The sequence below is a fragment of the Salvia miltiorrhiza genome, chromosome 3, assembly GCF_028751815.1.
Source record: "Salvia miltiorrhiza cultivar Shanhuang (shh) chromosome 3, IMPLAD_Smil_shh, whole genome shotgun sequence".
In the NCBI taxonomy this organism is placed as follows: domain Eukaryota; kingdom Viridiplantae; phylum Streptophyta; class Magnoliopsida; order Lamiales; family Lamiaceae; genus Salvia; species Salvia miltiorrhiza.
The window spans coordinates 57,972,329-57,989,081 of record NC_080389.1 but is presented as its reverse complement, the minus strand read 5'-3'; positions in this window follow the sequence as shown (position 1 = coordinate 57,989,081).

The window sequence follows — 16,753 nt, the reverse complement described above, 5'->3', positions numbered from 1 at the left end:
ATAACTTAAGAATGTTAATTTGATTAGTGATTCACTCATCAATAATCCAAGATTATTACTAAGAATTCAAGATTCTTAGTAAGAAACTTATAATTATAACTTAAGAATGTTAATTTGATTAGTGATTCACTCATCAATCATCACTAATCCAAGATTATTACTAAGAATTCAAGATTCTTAGTAAGAATCTTATAATTATAACTTAAGAATGTTAATTTGATTAGTGATCCACTCATCAATCATCACTAATCCAAGATTATTACTAAGAATTCAAGATTTTTAGTAAGAATCTTATAATTATAACTTTAAGAATGTTAATTTGATTAGTGATTCACTCATCAATCATCACTAATCCAAGATTATTACTAAGAATTCAAGATTCTTATTAAGAATCTTATAATTATAACTTAAGAATGTCATCACTCATCACTAATTGGTTAAAGATAATAATACAAAAATATTAAAATTAAATATATATTGAAATACAAGTTAAAATTCAAACATTGATTATTACAAATCTAAGATTATTACTAATAATTCAAGATTCTTAGTAAGAAACTTATAATTATAACTTAAGAATGTTAATTTGATTAGTGATCCACTCATCAATCATCACTAATCTAATATTATTACTAAGCATTCAAGATTGTTAGTAAGAAACTTATAATTATAACTTAATAATGTTAATTTGATTTATTGATTTACTCATCACTCATCACTAATCTAATATTATTACTAAGAATTCAAGATTCTTAGTAAGAATCTTATAATTATAACGTAAGAATGTTAATTTGATTAGTGATTCACTCATCAATCATCACTAATCTAAGATAATATTCATAGTAAGAATTCAAGATTGTTACTAGATTGATAAAAAAAATAAAAAAAATAAAAAAATAATAATAAATAAATATTTTTCCGACATAAAAATAAGGACGGAAACGAGCCAAATCCGTAATTAACAACATTTTTTGGATATCATCTCGACATATTCTAAGGTTATGAATATATATGATATTGTATATTGAAGTAGACTATAAATGAATTAATAGGTACTAGATATATCAATAATACGAGTGTTCTGTACTGGTGACCACTCAAAAAGAACTTCAAGGTTAAGCGTGCTTGACTTAGAGCACAACTAAGATGGGTGACCGACTGAGAAGTTCGTCTAAATTATGCAATACTGTATAAATACGAAAATAAATTGTGGATATACAATAAAAAAAATAAATTAAAAAAAATTACCGACGGCATTTTGCCGTCGGTAATTAGCGAGGGCATTTTGCCGTCGGTAATACATCGGCCAAGACCGGCGAGTGCGCCACCACCGTCCGATGAAAATTACCGACGGCGATCTCGCCGCCGCTAATTACCGTCAGTAATTTTCCGGCAACTCTCCGCCGTTCAACGACGGCATTTAACGGCGGAAATGCCGGCGGCGTTGCCGCCGTTAATTGCCGGCGGCGGCCGATCGCCGTCGGTAATGGCGTTATCGACGGCGATTTGCCACCGGTAACGCCGTCGGTAGACTTTATCACCGGCGGCCGTGCCTTATTACCGACGGCAAAATGCCGTCGGTAATCGTGCGTTTTTTTATAGTGTATTAATTTTAATTCAAAAATAAAATTAAATACAAAATAAAAATTAAAATCTAAGACTTGGGATGTTGGTTCTCTCATAATAGAGGGTGAGTTCTTAAATAGTGGGATCACATTTAAGAGTCGTGGATATATCATATATGCCCTAACAGGAGTATGCCTCTTTTAAAATTAGATACACATTCACCAAGTTAGAAATTTCATGCCACTGCTACATTTTTTAAAACAACAAACATTACTACAAAATGCACCGAAATTCAGACCATAAATTAAAAGTAAAACCTTTTATTCTGTAAACATAAATGTTAAATGTAAATTATTTAAATTGGGGATATCAATCAAAATGAATGATAAATGGAAACCATTCTAAGGTATTTAGTCCATTAAAATAAATTAGCCAAATTCTAAAAATTTAATTGAGTACGTAACTAAATTTTCCAAGTGCAATATGGTGATTTGAACATAGATAATTAATTATTTGGAACAAGCCCTCAGCTACAACTCTGACAGTGATCATGCATGTCAAATATTTCCTTTCAAATGATTGTACATATCAATGATGTCATAAAACAAAGGAGGGGTAATAAGATACGTCAATTACAAACAAAAACCAGCAAAAAGAGACTCACAACAAGTTAATGAAATGATTTAGCACCATAATTATTTCAATTCAAACAATGGGAGAAATTACAATTTCTTGTATACATTTTCCCAACTATAAATTCTAGAAGTTTAAACACCGTACGTGCTTACACATTACATGTATTAAAAAAAATCTATAAATGATCTTGAATCGACGACAGAGTTAATATTGTAGCTAGTGAATTGATTTACGAGTAAAAGATTATGAATATAGGATAATATGTGATGGAGAAAATGATAAAAAGATAAAATTGTAGACAAATTACAGAAATAATGCTGGAAAAACTACAATACAAGTTATCTGGAATGGACTTGTCATAAAAAAGGCAAGAATTTGAAGTTCGAGACTTTCTTCTTCTCAATAAAGACTTTCCATTTACAGTAAGAATAGATGCAACCCACAATACACATTAGTCCATTCAATTTTTTCTAACAGATACAAAATTCATTTTCTTTCTTTACAAAATTCTTGTATTTACTGAAATTCATGTTCCATATTTTTACTGTAATATTATTGGTCATTCTTTATATCCATATGATTTACACAAGTAACAAATTACGAACTAGCTAGCACTACTTCTTACCATAAATTACAATATTTACGAGTACTATAAATGAGAATGACAGAAAGCAAAACTATTCAAGATATATAGTTTTCAAAATTGGTGCATGCAGTATTTTACAAATATCATATTGATCAACATCAATCATCGACGATGATTGATGTTACATATATAAAATACGTGAATTCTCATTAATATATATTTAATTAGTTATCACCAGAAATGTTGAGGAGAGCATGTAAATTAAATCAGTCTTTTCTCTAATTTATCACACATGCATACACGTATATATATTTATTATTTTTACTTTCTATTTTCCAACATATTTGAAAATGTGATAGCTATATTGTGGAGTCGGAGGATTTTTTAGGACAATAACTTATGTTGATTTGGAAATTAGGACAAAAACTTTCGGACTTGTAAAAATAGGACACTAATTTTTTTTAGAGTAAAATAGGACACTAATTAATAAGCATCGTAAAAATAGGACATTTCTCAGCCGATAATTGGCCGAAAAATGTCCTGCGGATGCAACACTTATTAATTAGTGTCCTATTTTACTCTAAAAAAAATTAGTGTCTTATTTTTACAAGTCCGAAAGTTATTGTCCTAATTTCCAATTCAATCTAAGTTACTGTCCTAAAAAATCTTGAACTCTATATTGTGTATTGCTTAAGACAAAAGGTATATATCAGCTTCCAAAATCAGAGGTATTGTCCATTCACCTTTTTTGTATGTCTATATCAGTGTGCATATTCCCGAGTTCTGATATGATTTTCAAATCAGCCAAAAAATAATGGAATAAGTTGGAGCATTGATTAATTTGTAACAAGTAAAGGGCTTTTTCTCGATTTTCTGTGTGTTTCAATTGTAAAAGAGATCTTCAGCTTCCATTTTCAGCTTAACAATTGCAACAAATTAAAGTGACTACAAAATTCCCCTTTTGCACATAGTTTATAATTAGATAAAATTCAAAACGAAATACTAACTAGGAATATTGCATCAAGAATTTGATTACCAAAAAAGAAAGAATGCGGAAGTTGATGATCAGTAATGGTTTCGGGTGGGGAATAAAATCCAAGAAGCAGATTGTGTGTGTGAATAAAGAAATAAAGAAGATTCTTTAATAGAGTAAAAGATAGAAGAGTACTCTTCAAATAACCTAATCTCCATTTTTTATGCAAATTTATTTCAGTCAAACATGAAATGGAATATAGTTATGGTTATGATTCCCAATAGTCATCGAATTAAATTTCATAAGACTCCAATTTGTCTTGCAGACTAATCAATTAATTAAGTACCTACAGATTAAATCAGTATTCATTTAGGGGATTTTAATGATTCAAACTATCGATCTAATTATAGATCGAGATGAAAAAATATACTAGTATATTTCAATTTATTATTCGGTGAAATTTAATGAAATTGTTAAATATAATTTTTGTTCTATCCTAATTCAACCAAAAAAATGTTCAACACTAAATCCATAAGTATCTTTAAGATCGATCATGAATAAATCCATAACCTATTTGAAGACCAGATTGTGAAAACTGGTCAATTAAAACGAAAGAATGAAAAATCACATATTTTTTTTTTTAGATTGAAAAATCCTATGACTGAGTATATATATATGGAGTGCAAATTTAAACTAGGCAATATTATTGTGTGTATATATACATTACACTCATGTCTGTGTATATATATGTGTTTATTGAGGGGGTGGAGTGGATGCTTGAAGTTGAAGGAGACGCTCTGTAGGTGTATCATGTATATATACACTCAAATCCTATGAATATCTTTTTGGTGAAATTTGTAGCACAATAATTTTTTGATATGATTAATTTGGTGCTATTAAATAGATCAAAGTTCACCCAAACCCCATCCTGAAAAAGCAGCTTCGGAGAAACATAAAAAATGAAAATAATAGACATGCACACATAGAAACACACACTTACGTGTGTGTGTGTGTGTTGTGAGTTCTTGGCCAAAAGAATAGAAGAGAATCACTTACATTTGGGAGGAATGAAGCCTGGTCCGACCAAACCAACCATTCACCAAATCTCTCTCTCTCTCTCTCACTGCAATTTGAATGCATGATGGATTTGGTTGGTTTCATCGAACCAGACAACACACCCCTCAAATATATGCATAACATATATGCATGGATTGCATTTCCCTCTTCTTCTGCTCTTCTCCACTCTCTCTCTCTCTCTCTCTAGATCTTATTCTTTGTCCTCACGAGTATGCAATAGCTGAGATATGATTAACACAATGATTTGTTAATAGTGTAAGCTAAATAGTTAGAGAGTGGTACCCTGAAACTATAGGGCCCATACCAAATATGTACCACTATATATTCGTCTTAAATGGGCTGACTTTCAAGAAATTATACTGTATTAATAGTTAACATTTGTTTAAGTGTAAGTCTATATAGGAAGTTGTAAAAATGATTCGATTTCTTAATATTTTATGAATTATGGTTCCTTCGCAATTGGGATGTTATTTTAAATCGTAATAAGTATAATATAGCTAAGAAAGAAAGAATTATCAAAATAGTCATTTTTATATTGTAAAGATAAAAAAAAATCAGAAGATAAATTATTATCTACTTTTAGCCTAAAATATTACGTGTTGTAATATCTCCTTGAACAAGCAATTTCAAAAGTAAAAGAGTAGAAGAAGAAGATGCAGAGAGAAGAGAAGAAGAGAAAACTGACAGAAAATGAGATTCTGTATTATATATATTAATCGTATCTCACAGTTCCATCATATATAGGGGCGCGCTCCAGTGAGACCCCCTATTTTTCGTGTAACATGAGTACAATGAATAAGACATATAATACTAATGAACAAAACGTATATCTAATGAACAAGATGTATATACTGATGAAAAATAAAATTTAAAAAATTCGTAATGAATAAGACATATATACTGATGAACATGGCCGTATATACTGATGAACAATGCAGTATATACTGATGAATAAAAAAATTTAAAATATTCTGCTCTCTCCAGGATTCGAACCCTGCGAAAAAAAAATCACCCTCCAGATACAATATCAGCCATATGATTGATAAAATAAACGCACCAGATCGTGCCCTAGATCTCAATAAAATTAGGGGGTCTCATTGGAGCGGCCCCCTATATATATATATATATATATATATATATATATATATATAAGTAGTGTACAGTATATAATAAATAATATTATTTACAATAATTTTTCCCTTAATTGCCAAGTTTCAAGACTAAATTAATTTATGATCAAACCTATTTTTCGTTGTGAATTAATTAAGGGGCACAATAGTCACAACGCTATTTTTTAGTGACTTTTTTTTTTATATCTTTTTGCAATCTTAAAATGTCTAGTATTTTACTAGTCAATTATATTATGATAAAATATACAGTAATATTGCTTATACTTCGAGATCTCTATTTCATTTTTCAAGGCCAAAAATGTTAAACAAAACAATATTTATTTTTCAGTTTAATTATGGAACTATGAAAATAATGAGGTAACCAAATAAGACTATTGTATTTGGGCTAGGCCCATCATATGGAGGAGTTAATCCACTATCGGAAGAAACTACCTAAGAATTTCTTAATTGGGCCGGGCTGAAGTCCCAGTGACTGTTGGAGAAAAAATAATAAAAATTTTGAGTAAGAAAACCAGTTTTATGCATGCAATTGTTTAAAATGAACCAATACATTCGTATAACCCACAAGATGTAGAATAAATTATAGGGTTATTCTTAACTAATAAATCAAATTTGATCTAAAGGTGACTTTTTAGTATAAATTTATAAATATAATATGTAATTATCTCCATTATTCACTTAATATCTCAAATCAAAATTTTCAACGAACTGAAAAAAAGATGAGGGCGTTTTGGACTATAATCAAAAGTGACCAAAAAGTTACTATTTTCTTATAAAGGGTGGCAAGGATAATATTTTTATTATCCTACATGCCTATTTATTTTTTGCCATTGTAGTTTATCAGTTAAATTCACTTTATTTCCTTAAAAGGAAGGAAGAAAGCAAAAGTGAATCATGGAAATATATTTACCTTGCTATTTAGTGGGTGAGAGCGAAATGAGAAACGTAGTTTGAATTCGTAGGAAATCGTTTGTGAGACGAAACTGTGTGTGGCAATACGTATACATGTAAAGAAGTCGTACACCAACATTGGGCCATTGATTTATGATGTATGGTGTAACTTTGCCCTAATCATAAACGACATGTATATCTTTACACGGAACTTCGGCTACACTGTTGTTGACATATACAAAAGATTCCGGTTTCTTATATTACAACGTGAACGGGCTAATAAGGCCTAGCTTAAATGGTAAAATTTGAGACTCTGAAAAAAAATTCTTTATGAAAGATTTTGAATTTAATCTCACTTGTGTGCGGTGTAATTTTCTTATTTTTGTGTGGACAACTTTTTTGATTATATAATAGATTTCTCTTGTCATTCTTTAAAAAACAAAAAAACAATAACTATATTACAATGTGATCGGACCATAACTAGAATTTATAGAATTATAAATTGAAGTAAAATTTTTACCACAAAATTAATACCTCATTATAAGCGTCTTGTTTTTCTGGGACATGGTTATTTAGGAGAAAGTTAATCAAATTATTAAATAGTGTACTGTAGTGTAAGTTGAAAAGAAGATGGGAACCTCAAAGATTCTCACCTTTGAGTCTTATTTTTTCCATAAAAAGAAAAATGACACTTAATTAAAGTAAGACAACTCAAAAATGAAAATCAAGTTTTATTTGATGAATAATTATTAAATTACAAACTATTTGATATATCTATATTCTACATTTTTCACCTACGTGTGAACACTTTTTTTTTTAGGGAACCTACGTGTGAACACTTAGGTGAGATAAATTTTTTTTTTTATCAGTAAAGTAAAACTTTTATTGAAAGAAAATGTATCAAGGCATCAGGAATGCCAATCAAAACAAGAAAACAAGTTTGAAGTCTTTGGAACACCAAGAAGTAAAAGGAATTCCTAACTCCACGATTTTGTAGGCCTCGTTCCAACTCCAAAGTCTCCCCTTAATCTGTAATACAAGTCTATCAATATCCCAAGCCTTGTCCTGAAAACGACTACCATTCCTGCTTTCCCAGAGCAACCACACTGTTCCAGCCCACAAAGCTTTAAGCAATCTTCTTTCTCTCTTCTTTTTTCCAGCCGCAATGAAAGAAATGAAGTGTTGAAATATACCTCTCGGATTTGCCGTTTTGATGTCAAGCCATTGAAAGATCTGTTCCCACACCGCCGCTGCTTTCGGGCAATGTAGGAACAGGTGTTCCGTCGTTTCCTCATTAGAAACACATGCATTGCACCATCTCTCCTCCACGCTGATCTGGACATTTCTTCTACTCAGATTATCGCATGTTGCCAATCTGTTTCTAAGACATCTCCATGCCGTCACCTTGGCTTTATTTGGTGTTGGGGCCTTCCAAACCTTTGCCATCTCTAAAGGTAAAACTTGTTGCTCCTGTCTTGTTTTTGCCACAATTTCATATGCCGACTTGATTGTGAAGCATCCATCTGATGTCGCCTTCCAATTCCATCCGTCTGTTACATCTACACAAGGAGCAAAATCAGCAATCACCAACCGGAGATCCTCCGCAAACCCTTTCTCACTTAGGTGAGATAATATAATGAAGTTTTACTTGTTCACCTTCTATATATGGACTTTTACATTTTTGTCCTCAGCAATATTTTTCACCCACCCAATAAATAGCAAATAAATGTGTTAAATAAAAAATTAAAATATATATATATATATATATATATATATATATATATATATATATATATATATATGTTAATGAGGCCTAATTCAAATGACAAAATTGAGACACTCAAAGAAAGACTCTTCTTTAAAAGGTCTTGGGTTCAACACATCTTGTATTTAAAAAAGAGTTAGAATATAACAATTTACATATAGAGTCATTTGCAATTTAATACCTAATTTCTTGAGTCAATTGTAATTTGGACCAACTCTTGAATCGTAGCAATAAAGGCCAAATCTCGACATTTCATGTAATTTAGACTTATTCTTTTTCTTTTTCTTTTTGCATAAGATTGGGTTGAAATTTACAGAGTCGTGTATAGTTGAAAACTTGAAATTTAAAATTAATTAAGAATTTTAAAGCTTCATTATCTAGATTATCCTCCCGTATTGTTAATTTCATCGTCATACATTCAATAACTGAATAATTGAATTGGGCGTTGATCTGTTCATTTAAAGTTTCACATCAGTACAAATTGTAATTTCGAACGTTCGATGATGGAATTGATGATACAATGTAACAATCCAAATAATAAGATTCAAAACCCTCCTTGAATTTTGAGTTTTAATGCTAAATGAATGTATTGATCTCAACTTCATTATAACGCAAAATTTTGGATAGGTTTAAATTGCAATAAATGTTAAAATTTGGTCTATAATATACGTTTCAAAATTTGGGTCGAAATTGTAAATGACCCCGAAGATTGTATAACAAATTATAAATAACTTTAGATATATATTTCGTACGGTAACGACAACATGACAGGCTGACAGACAGCCACACTCGAGCAACGGACATGATTTAAAGACGTAAATTATTAAATGGATGATTTGAGAGAATGGTTTTTCAATATGAGAAAAATCAAATTAAATTTTGAATAAATATCTTAAAATTAAATAAAAGCACGAACAAATTATATTATATTATCACTTTATCTGTAGTAGGATAACCTAGTAAGTGGTACTAGATTACTGTTGATAATGACAAATTTGTTGAAATGAGACTCTTTCAAATGATGGAGATATGTTAATCATGGCCGTGTAAGACAAATTTAGAAACGTCATTATCAATAATTAGATAATAATGTTAAAATTTTACAATACACAAACTTATGCACTGGGCAGTAAATAAATAGAGCTACTCGTAAGTTATTTGAAACTTGATTAAAAAAAAGTTCGTTCGGAGCTCGATTCGATAGTAAATTAGTCGAGCTTGAGCCTAATCTCGATAGAAGTTAAAGTACTTCATCTGTCCCACGAATCTTGACACATATTTCTTTTCGGATCGTCCCACGAATCTTGACACATTTCCAAATCAGGTAATAATTAGTTCAAAAATAAGGGGTCTTAATTACATTCTCTCTCCTACTTTATCACTTTATTACCTTATCTCTCATACTTTATCACTTTTATACTTTATTACCTACACACTTAAAACACTAATCTACAACTCCTTAAGTCCCGTGTCGAAACCAAACTTGTCAAGATTCGTGTGACGGAGGGAGTATTATTTATTTATATTGATAGTAAATTATTTATAAATGGGGAAATAAATCACATTTTTATTGGGATTTTTGTCAGAACTTTTAATACTTAGTTCTGTAGATATTAAACATTGAAATAATATATTCACGTGGCCATTTTGAAAAAGAAAACACAAATATTTGGCCACTGATTTGAAAAATACAAAATCTGATTTTTTTAGGACTTTTTTGCTCTTAATTAGAGTGGACCGGATTCGGGTTTGCGCGCTGGTTATGTACACATGACACTATTAGTGCCAAAAGTACCAACTGAAAAAAAAATAAAAATAAAAAAATAATAAGTAAATTGGTACACTTGGCACTATTGGTGCTAATACTGTCATGCACGAATGGTACTAGTGACCATATTAGTGTCAATAGTGTCGTATACTTGTGTTGATACATTGTCTTGTCTTATATAGATGAGTGCAGTTATATAATCATTTTGAACACTTTCCCGTAGGGTTTAGATTATCATTTAAGATTTAGATTATCCATATAAGGTGTTTGCACGAATGGTACTTATGGTCATATTAGTATCATTAGTGTCATATACTCTCTCTTATGTAGTGCTGCACGAATGATACTTATGGTCATATTAGTGTCATTAGTGCCTAACCCGAGCGCAAACCCGAATTCGATCCGCCCTAATTAAGGGCAAAGTTCTTAAAATGTTAAAAATGATTAAAATTTGTGTATTTTAAATGGGTGGTCAAATATTATATTTTACTGTCCAAAATGACTATATTTTTGTAATTTGTTTAAAAAGAAATGAAGCTCAAAGTTAGGTAGCCCTGGTTCCCTGGACAACGACACATATTAAACCACTAAACTCCAAGGAATTATCAAACCTTTTAGTTGGCTTATGATTTAATTAATTGATTTATGATTAATTCGATATATATATATATATATATATATAATATTTATGATTAATGCATCTCTTCTCCTTAGCTAAAGCATCTAAGTGGGACTTTCCTCTTTTGTCCTTATCAAATAAATTTCAACATCCAACAATAATAAAATGACAAAATTCTTACGTGAGAATTAGCTTAATCGCGTGACTAGTGGACAAACCATTATTATTGCTCAAACGTTTAAATTTATTTTTTAAAATATATAAACCTTTAAAATATAACATTGTCAAAAAAATTAATATCAACATGTCACAAAAATATATTAACCTTTAATCGCGTGACTAATTGGAGTAACATTTTTGTACCTAGCATTGAAACATTGTCACTAAAATATATATGTTCCAATATCCCCTAAAAAATCAATTTCAAAAAATCGACATGTCACGAACCTTAAACTTTATTTGTTTCGACCATCGATTGTTATCGGCATGACACATCGATTTTTTCATATTCGCAAAATGTGTTCAAATAGTTTTTAAAAATGTGAATAAAGGTTGAGATATATAAGATTTGATATTTTCCTTGTCTACATGAACCTTCGCGACTGTTTTATTTTTGTTTTTCTTTCTTAACTTCGTTTTGTTTTTACACAAAATCTCTTGTACATCCGGATATACGGTACACCCAAATTATACCCAACCCAAATTCTGATCCAAATCTAACCCAACTAGACTATCAGATCCGAATGTCAAGTGTTAGTGTCATTTTTGAAATAGTGTTATTTGTAAAACAAAATAGTGTTAGTGTTATTTTTGAAATAGTGTCGTTTATAAAATAAAATAGTGTTAGTGTTATCGTGTTAGTATTAGTGTCATTTCGTGTTAGTGTTATTTTAAGAAGATGGATCAAAATAGTCCAACTCGATTAAGATCTAAATCGGGTACAATCTGAATGTACGGTACACCCGAATGTACAGGAGACCACCCTCTTGTTTTTATTATTATATGGAGTTTTACTGCTTGGTGGTTAATAAATAAATTATATAAAATCATTTTAACCTAATGAAGAAGATAATTGTCACGTCCTAGAATTATGAGAGGTGAAGCCTATTAGCATTTACGACGTGGATTTTGACCTGTAATAATTTCACCCACTAAAAGTAATTTTGAGTGACCACCAAAATTTCAAAATTGGCCTTCCAGTTGTCGTTATTAGGCAACAACCGACCTTGCTTAAAATTCTTGTGTTTTGCTTCTTTTTTTAGGTTAATTTCGATTTTTTTTTGTTTGGTTTCTGTAATGTAGTGTGCATGCACTCGACCCAATTATTGTGTACAAATTTAATAAGGATACATTGATTATAATTTATCATTAGAATTTTTAGGTGCGCGATTCTGATGACACCGGTGATATGATGAGCTATTCATCGTTTGAAATATTCTTTTTTAAAATAAAATACATTTGACTCTGATTTAATGACAATTGATTATCATTTTAAATGTAATTTCAGCTTCAGCGTGATTATAGCAATTTGGCGTTAAATTTTTTAAATGAGCCATAATTAAATAATTCTCAAACTTCATGTCATACAATAAATAAATCGAAATAAAGCCAAGATTGAAATTGAAATTTGATGACAGTTCATATTATAAATTATAATTAATCTATTTAATAATTAATTATAATAATTTCTTTATTGTAATAATTGCGTAAAAACAGCATTTATTCAATAGTGTACATATTGATTATCTCTCTTTTAAAAAAATAAATATAAATACATGTTATGTCATGAAATTGTATATTATATATATTAGTAATAAATTTAATTAATATGAGTAAACAAACAATTACGTACTGGTTGTCGTTTACTGATATAAACAAAATTGAGATAGAGGGTGTTGAATTGGTACACACAGAGGGTTCATGGATGGATATATGTCAGTCTATCCAATTATTATATGAGTTGCAAAACTGAAAATTCTCAACTTCTTTAATTTATAATTAAGTAATCTGTGATGTTGAATTGGATATGGAGATATAGACAAAATAAGCAATTATCACAAAATATATCAAGAAAAATGCAAGTAATTAACAAACTAAAACCACATCATTAGTACCAAGAAATGCCATAACAACAACCATATACGTGTCAATATGACACGCCCAGGGGCGAATCTCCGTATACTTCCAATGTACCTCTTATTTAATCAATTGAAAAAGAACAATTAATTATTATTATAAGTAGTTGAGGATTAATCCTAAGCCCGTAAAATTTTCATTTGAACTAGAATCCAAAAAAAATTGGTGTTTTGAAATGTGCATGTATTGGACGTGTCTATTTAAAAAAAATCAAAATTTTGTCAGCCGTGTTGGTGTGTGTTTAAGTAAATCTAATCTCAGCCATCCATATTGCAACGGTGGATATTCAACTAGAGAATAGGCTATCTCTTATTGTTTGATATATGAGCTGAGAGTTAGATGAATGAGTTAGTTAGAAGAGAGAGAAAAAGTGTAGAGCAGTTAGTGAAAAGCTGTGAAAAGAGAGCAATTCTCAGAGTGTGTGTGAGAGCTCATCTTCTTAGTTTTTCTTCTCTTTCAGCTGTAAAACTTGAGTGTATTCTTCATCTTGTGAGAAGCAATAAAATCCGGTTAACCTTCCCGTGGATGTAAGAACATAAATGATCTGAACCACGTAAGTTTTGTGTGTTTTCATTTCATGCATATGTGTTTTTCAGTTCGAATTCTTGAGTTGAATGTGTGGTTGATTGTTGCTGTAAATCTCCTCGTGCATTGGTGTGGATCTTGATCCGTATTGTGGAGATCTTGATTCACATGTGGCGCCGTCTGCGGGAATTGGCGATCTCACGACACGATTGAGTCCAGTTTGCAGTCAGTGGATTTACAGATCAGGTCTAAGCGGAAATTGATTTGCGATCGGAGGAATCACAGATCAGGTTCTCGGAGGTTTTCAAAACTATGGCTACAACAAGATACGAAACCGAAAAGTTCAATGGAAAGAATGATTTTGCCCTTTGGCAAATCAAGATGCGGGCGCTATTAGTACAGCAAGGCCTCGCAAGTTTTTTGAAGGAACCATTAAAGGTAGATGAGACTGATGTGAAAAAGGTCGAATTGCAGGAAAAAGCTCATAGCTCCATAATCTTGAATCTTGGAGACAAGGTTCTACGTGAAGTATCTAGAGAGAAGACCGCAACGGCTGTATGGAGTAAGTTAGAAAGCTTGTATATGGAGAAGTCCCTGGCCAACAGACTCTACTCAAAGCAGAGGTTATACTCTATAAGATCACTGATGATAAGAGTATTATTGAACAATTAGATGAGTTCAATAAATTGGTGGACGATTTGGAAAATATTGAAGTCAATCTTCAAGACGAGGACAAAGCAATCCTATTGCTGAGTGCACTACCCAAATCATATGAGCACTTGAAAGATGCACTCCTTTATGGAAGAGAAAAGACAATTACCCTTGAGGAAGTGGAGTCTGCCATAAAATCAAAAGAATTACAGAAGGCTTCGGGCACAAAGAAAGAGTTCCCTGCAGAAAGTCTACATGTGAAAGGGAAATTTAAGAAGAAGAAGGATCAGAAGAAACCTTTTGACAATGGGAAAAAGGCATTCAAGAAATCAAAGAAGCAGGAAGATGACAAAGAAGAAATGAAGTGCTTCTTTTGTCAGAAGCCTGGACACATTCTCAAAAATTGTTTTGCTTGGAAAAAGAAGCAGGCGGAACAACAAAAGGAGTCCAATTCGGCTGATATTGCGGAGGGCTGTGAAAGTGCAGAAGCTCTCAATGTGATGCAGCAAGATATACCTGATGAATGGATAATGGACAGTGGATGCACTTTTCATATGTGTCATTCAAAGGAATTATTTGCTGATATTGAGTATGGAGAAAAGGGATCTGTTATCTTGGGCAATGACAACTCATGTCAAGTGAAAGGCATAGGGAGCATCAAGTTCAGGACACATAAAGGACAGATCAAGATCTTACAAGATGTAAGATATGTCCCCAAATTAAAGAAGAACCTCATTTCTCTAGGAATGCTAGAGAAGAAGGGGTTAAACTTCATGTCTAAAGATGGATTTTTGTATGTCATGAAGGAAGACACTGTGGTGCTGAAAGGGGTGAGAAAGAACAGCCTATACTATCTGGTGGGAGCTGTAATTGGAGAGTCATAAGTGAATGTGGAAAATGATGCAGAGCTTTGGCATAAGAGATTGGCTCATGTTGGAGAGAAGGGAATTAAGGAGTTAAAAGAAGCAGAACTTGTTGAGAATAAACACTCAAGTCAAGCTCAGAATTTGTGAGGATTGCATATTAGGCAAAAGCAAAAAGGCTCCTTATCCAACAGGTAAGATGTCTACTAAAGAGCCTCTGGAGTACCTGCGCAGTGATCTCTGGGGTCCAGCTAAAACAGCTACTCTGAATGGAGGGAGATATTATCTCTCCATAGTTGATGATTATAGTAGAAAACTGTGGGTTTACATCATCAAATAGAAGTCTGACACTTTTACTAAGTTTCAACAGTGGTGTGCAGAAGTTGAAAATGAGATTGGAAAGAAGGTAAAATGTTTAAGAACAGACAATGGTCTTGAGTTCTTAAGTGAAGAATTTGAAAGTTCTGTAAAGAAAAGGGCATTAGAAGGCACAAGACAGTGCCAGCTAATCCTCAACAGAATGGTGTCATTGAGAGGATGAATAGGACAATTTTGGAGAGAGTAAGATGCATGCTCACAAGCTCATGATTGCCTACAAAATTCTGCGGTGAAGCTGTGAATACAGCATGCTACCTGATAAACAAGTGCCCATCTTCAGCAACCAATTTCATAATTCCTTATGAGATGTGGAACAATAAAACTCCAGTGTATGATCACCTAAGGGTCTTTGGTTGCCAAGCTTTTGTACACATAAAGCAGGATAAACTTCAACCAAGGGCAATCAAGTGTGTATTCTTGGGATATCCAAAAGGAGTGAAAGGATATAAATTGTGGTGTATGGAGCCAGCTAGTCAGAAGTGCATATTGAGCAGAGATGTTACTTTTATTGAAGACAAAATGCCATTCCTGATGAGTAAAGATGCTGATATGATCAGGAAGGATAGATCACAGTTTGAGGTGGAGATTACAGACACTCAAAACTCAGATGATCAAGCAATATGAGATAATAATGAAAGTGAAGATGAAGGTGGAGCTATCTGTTAGTCAAAAAGCAACAATTGTCAAAAGTTGCAGCTGCTTTATTTTGTCAAATAAAGGCAGCCCCAATTCTCCAACTTGGCGTGCACCTACCGCCACCAACCACCCTCATTTTGCCTATAAATAGAAGGCATGGCAGCAGCATTAGAATCACCCCATCACCCCAAAACCCCAGAACAACACCACCAAGCAGAAGGAAAATTTTGCTAGAGAGAGAGAAAAAATCTTGTGAGAGAAAACTTCAGTGTGGAAGTTATACACGAGTGATAAAAGTGAGTTGAGAGATAGCCTCTGCGTAGACAGATACAAAATACAGTGTGGTATTTTTGTTGTACTCCTCCTTTTGAGATTCTCTAATATATTGGTGTGGGTCCGTGGACGTAGGCAGTTTGGCCGAACCACGTTAAAAATATCGGTGTCATTTTTCTTCTCGTTTCATATCGGTCGATATCCACAATATTGAGTCACACTTGATCCCGGGCAGAATTAGTTGTGTCTAATTTCCCAACAACAATCCTGGGCGGAATTA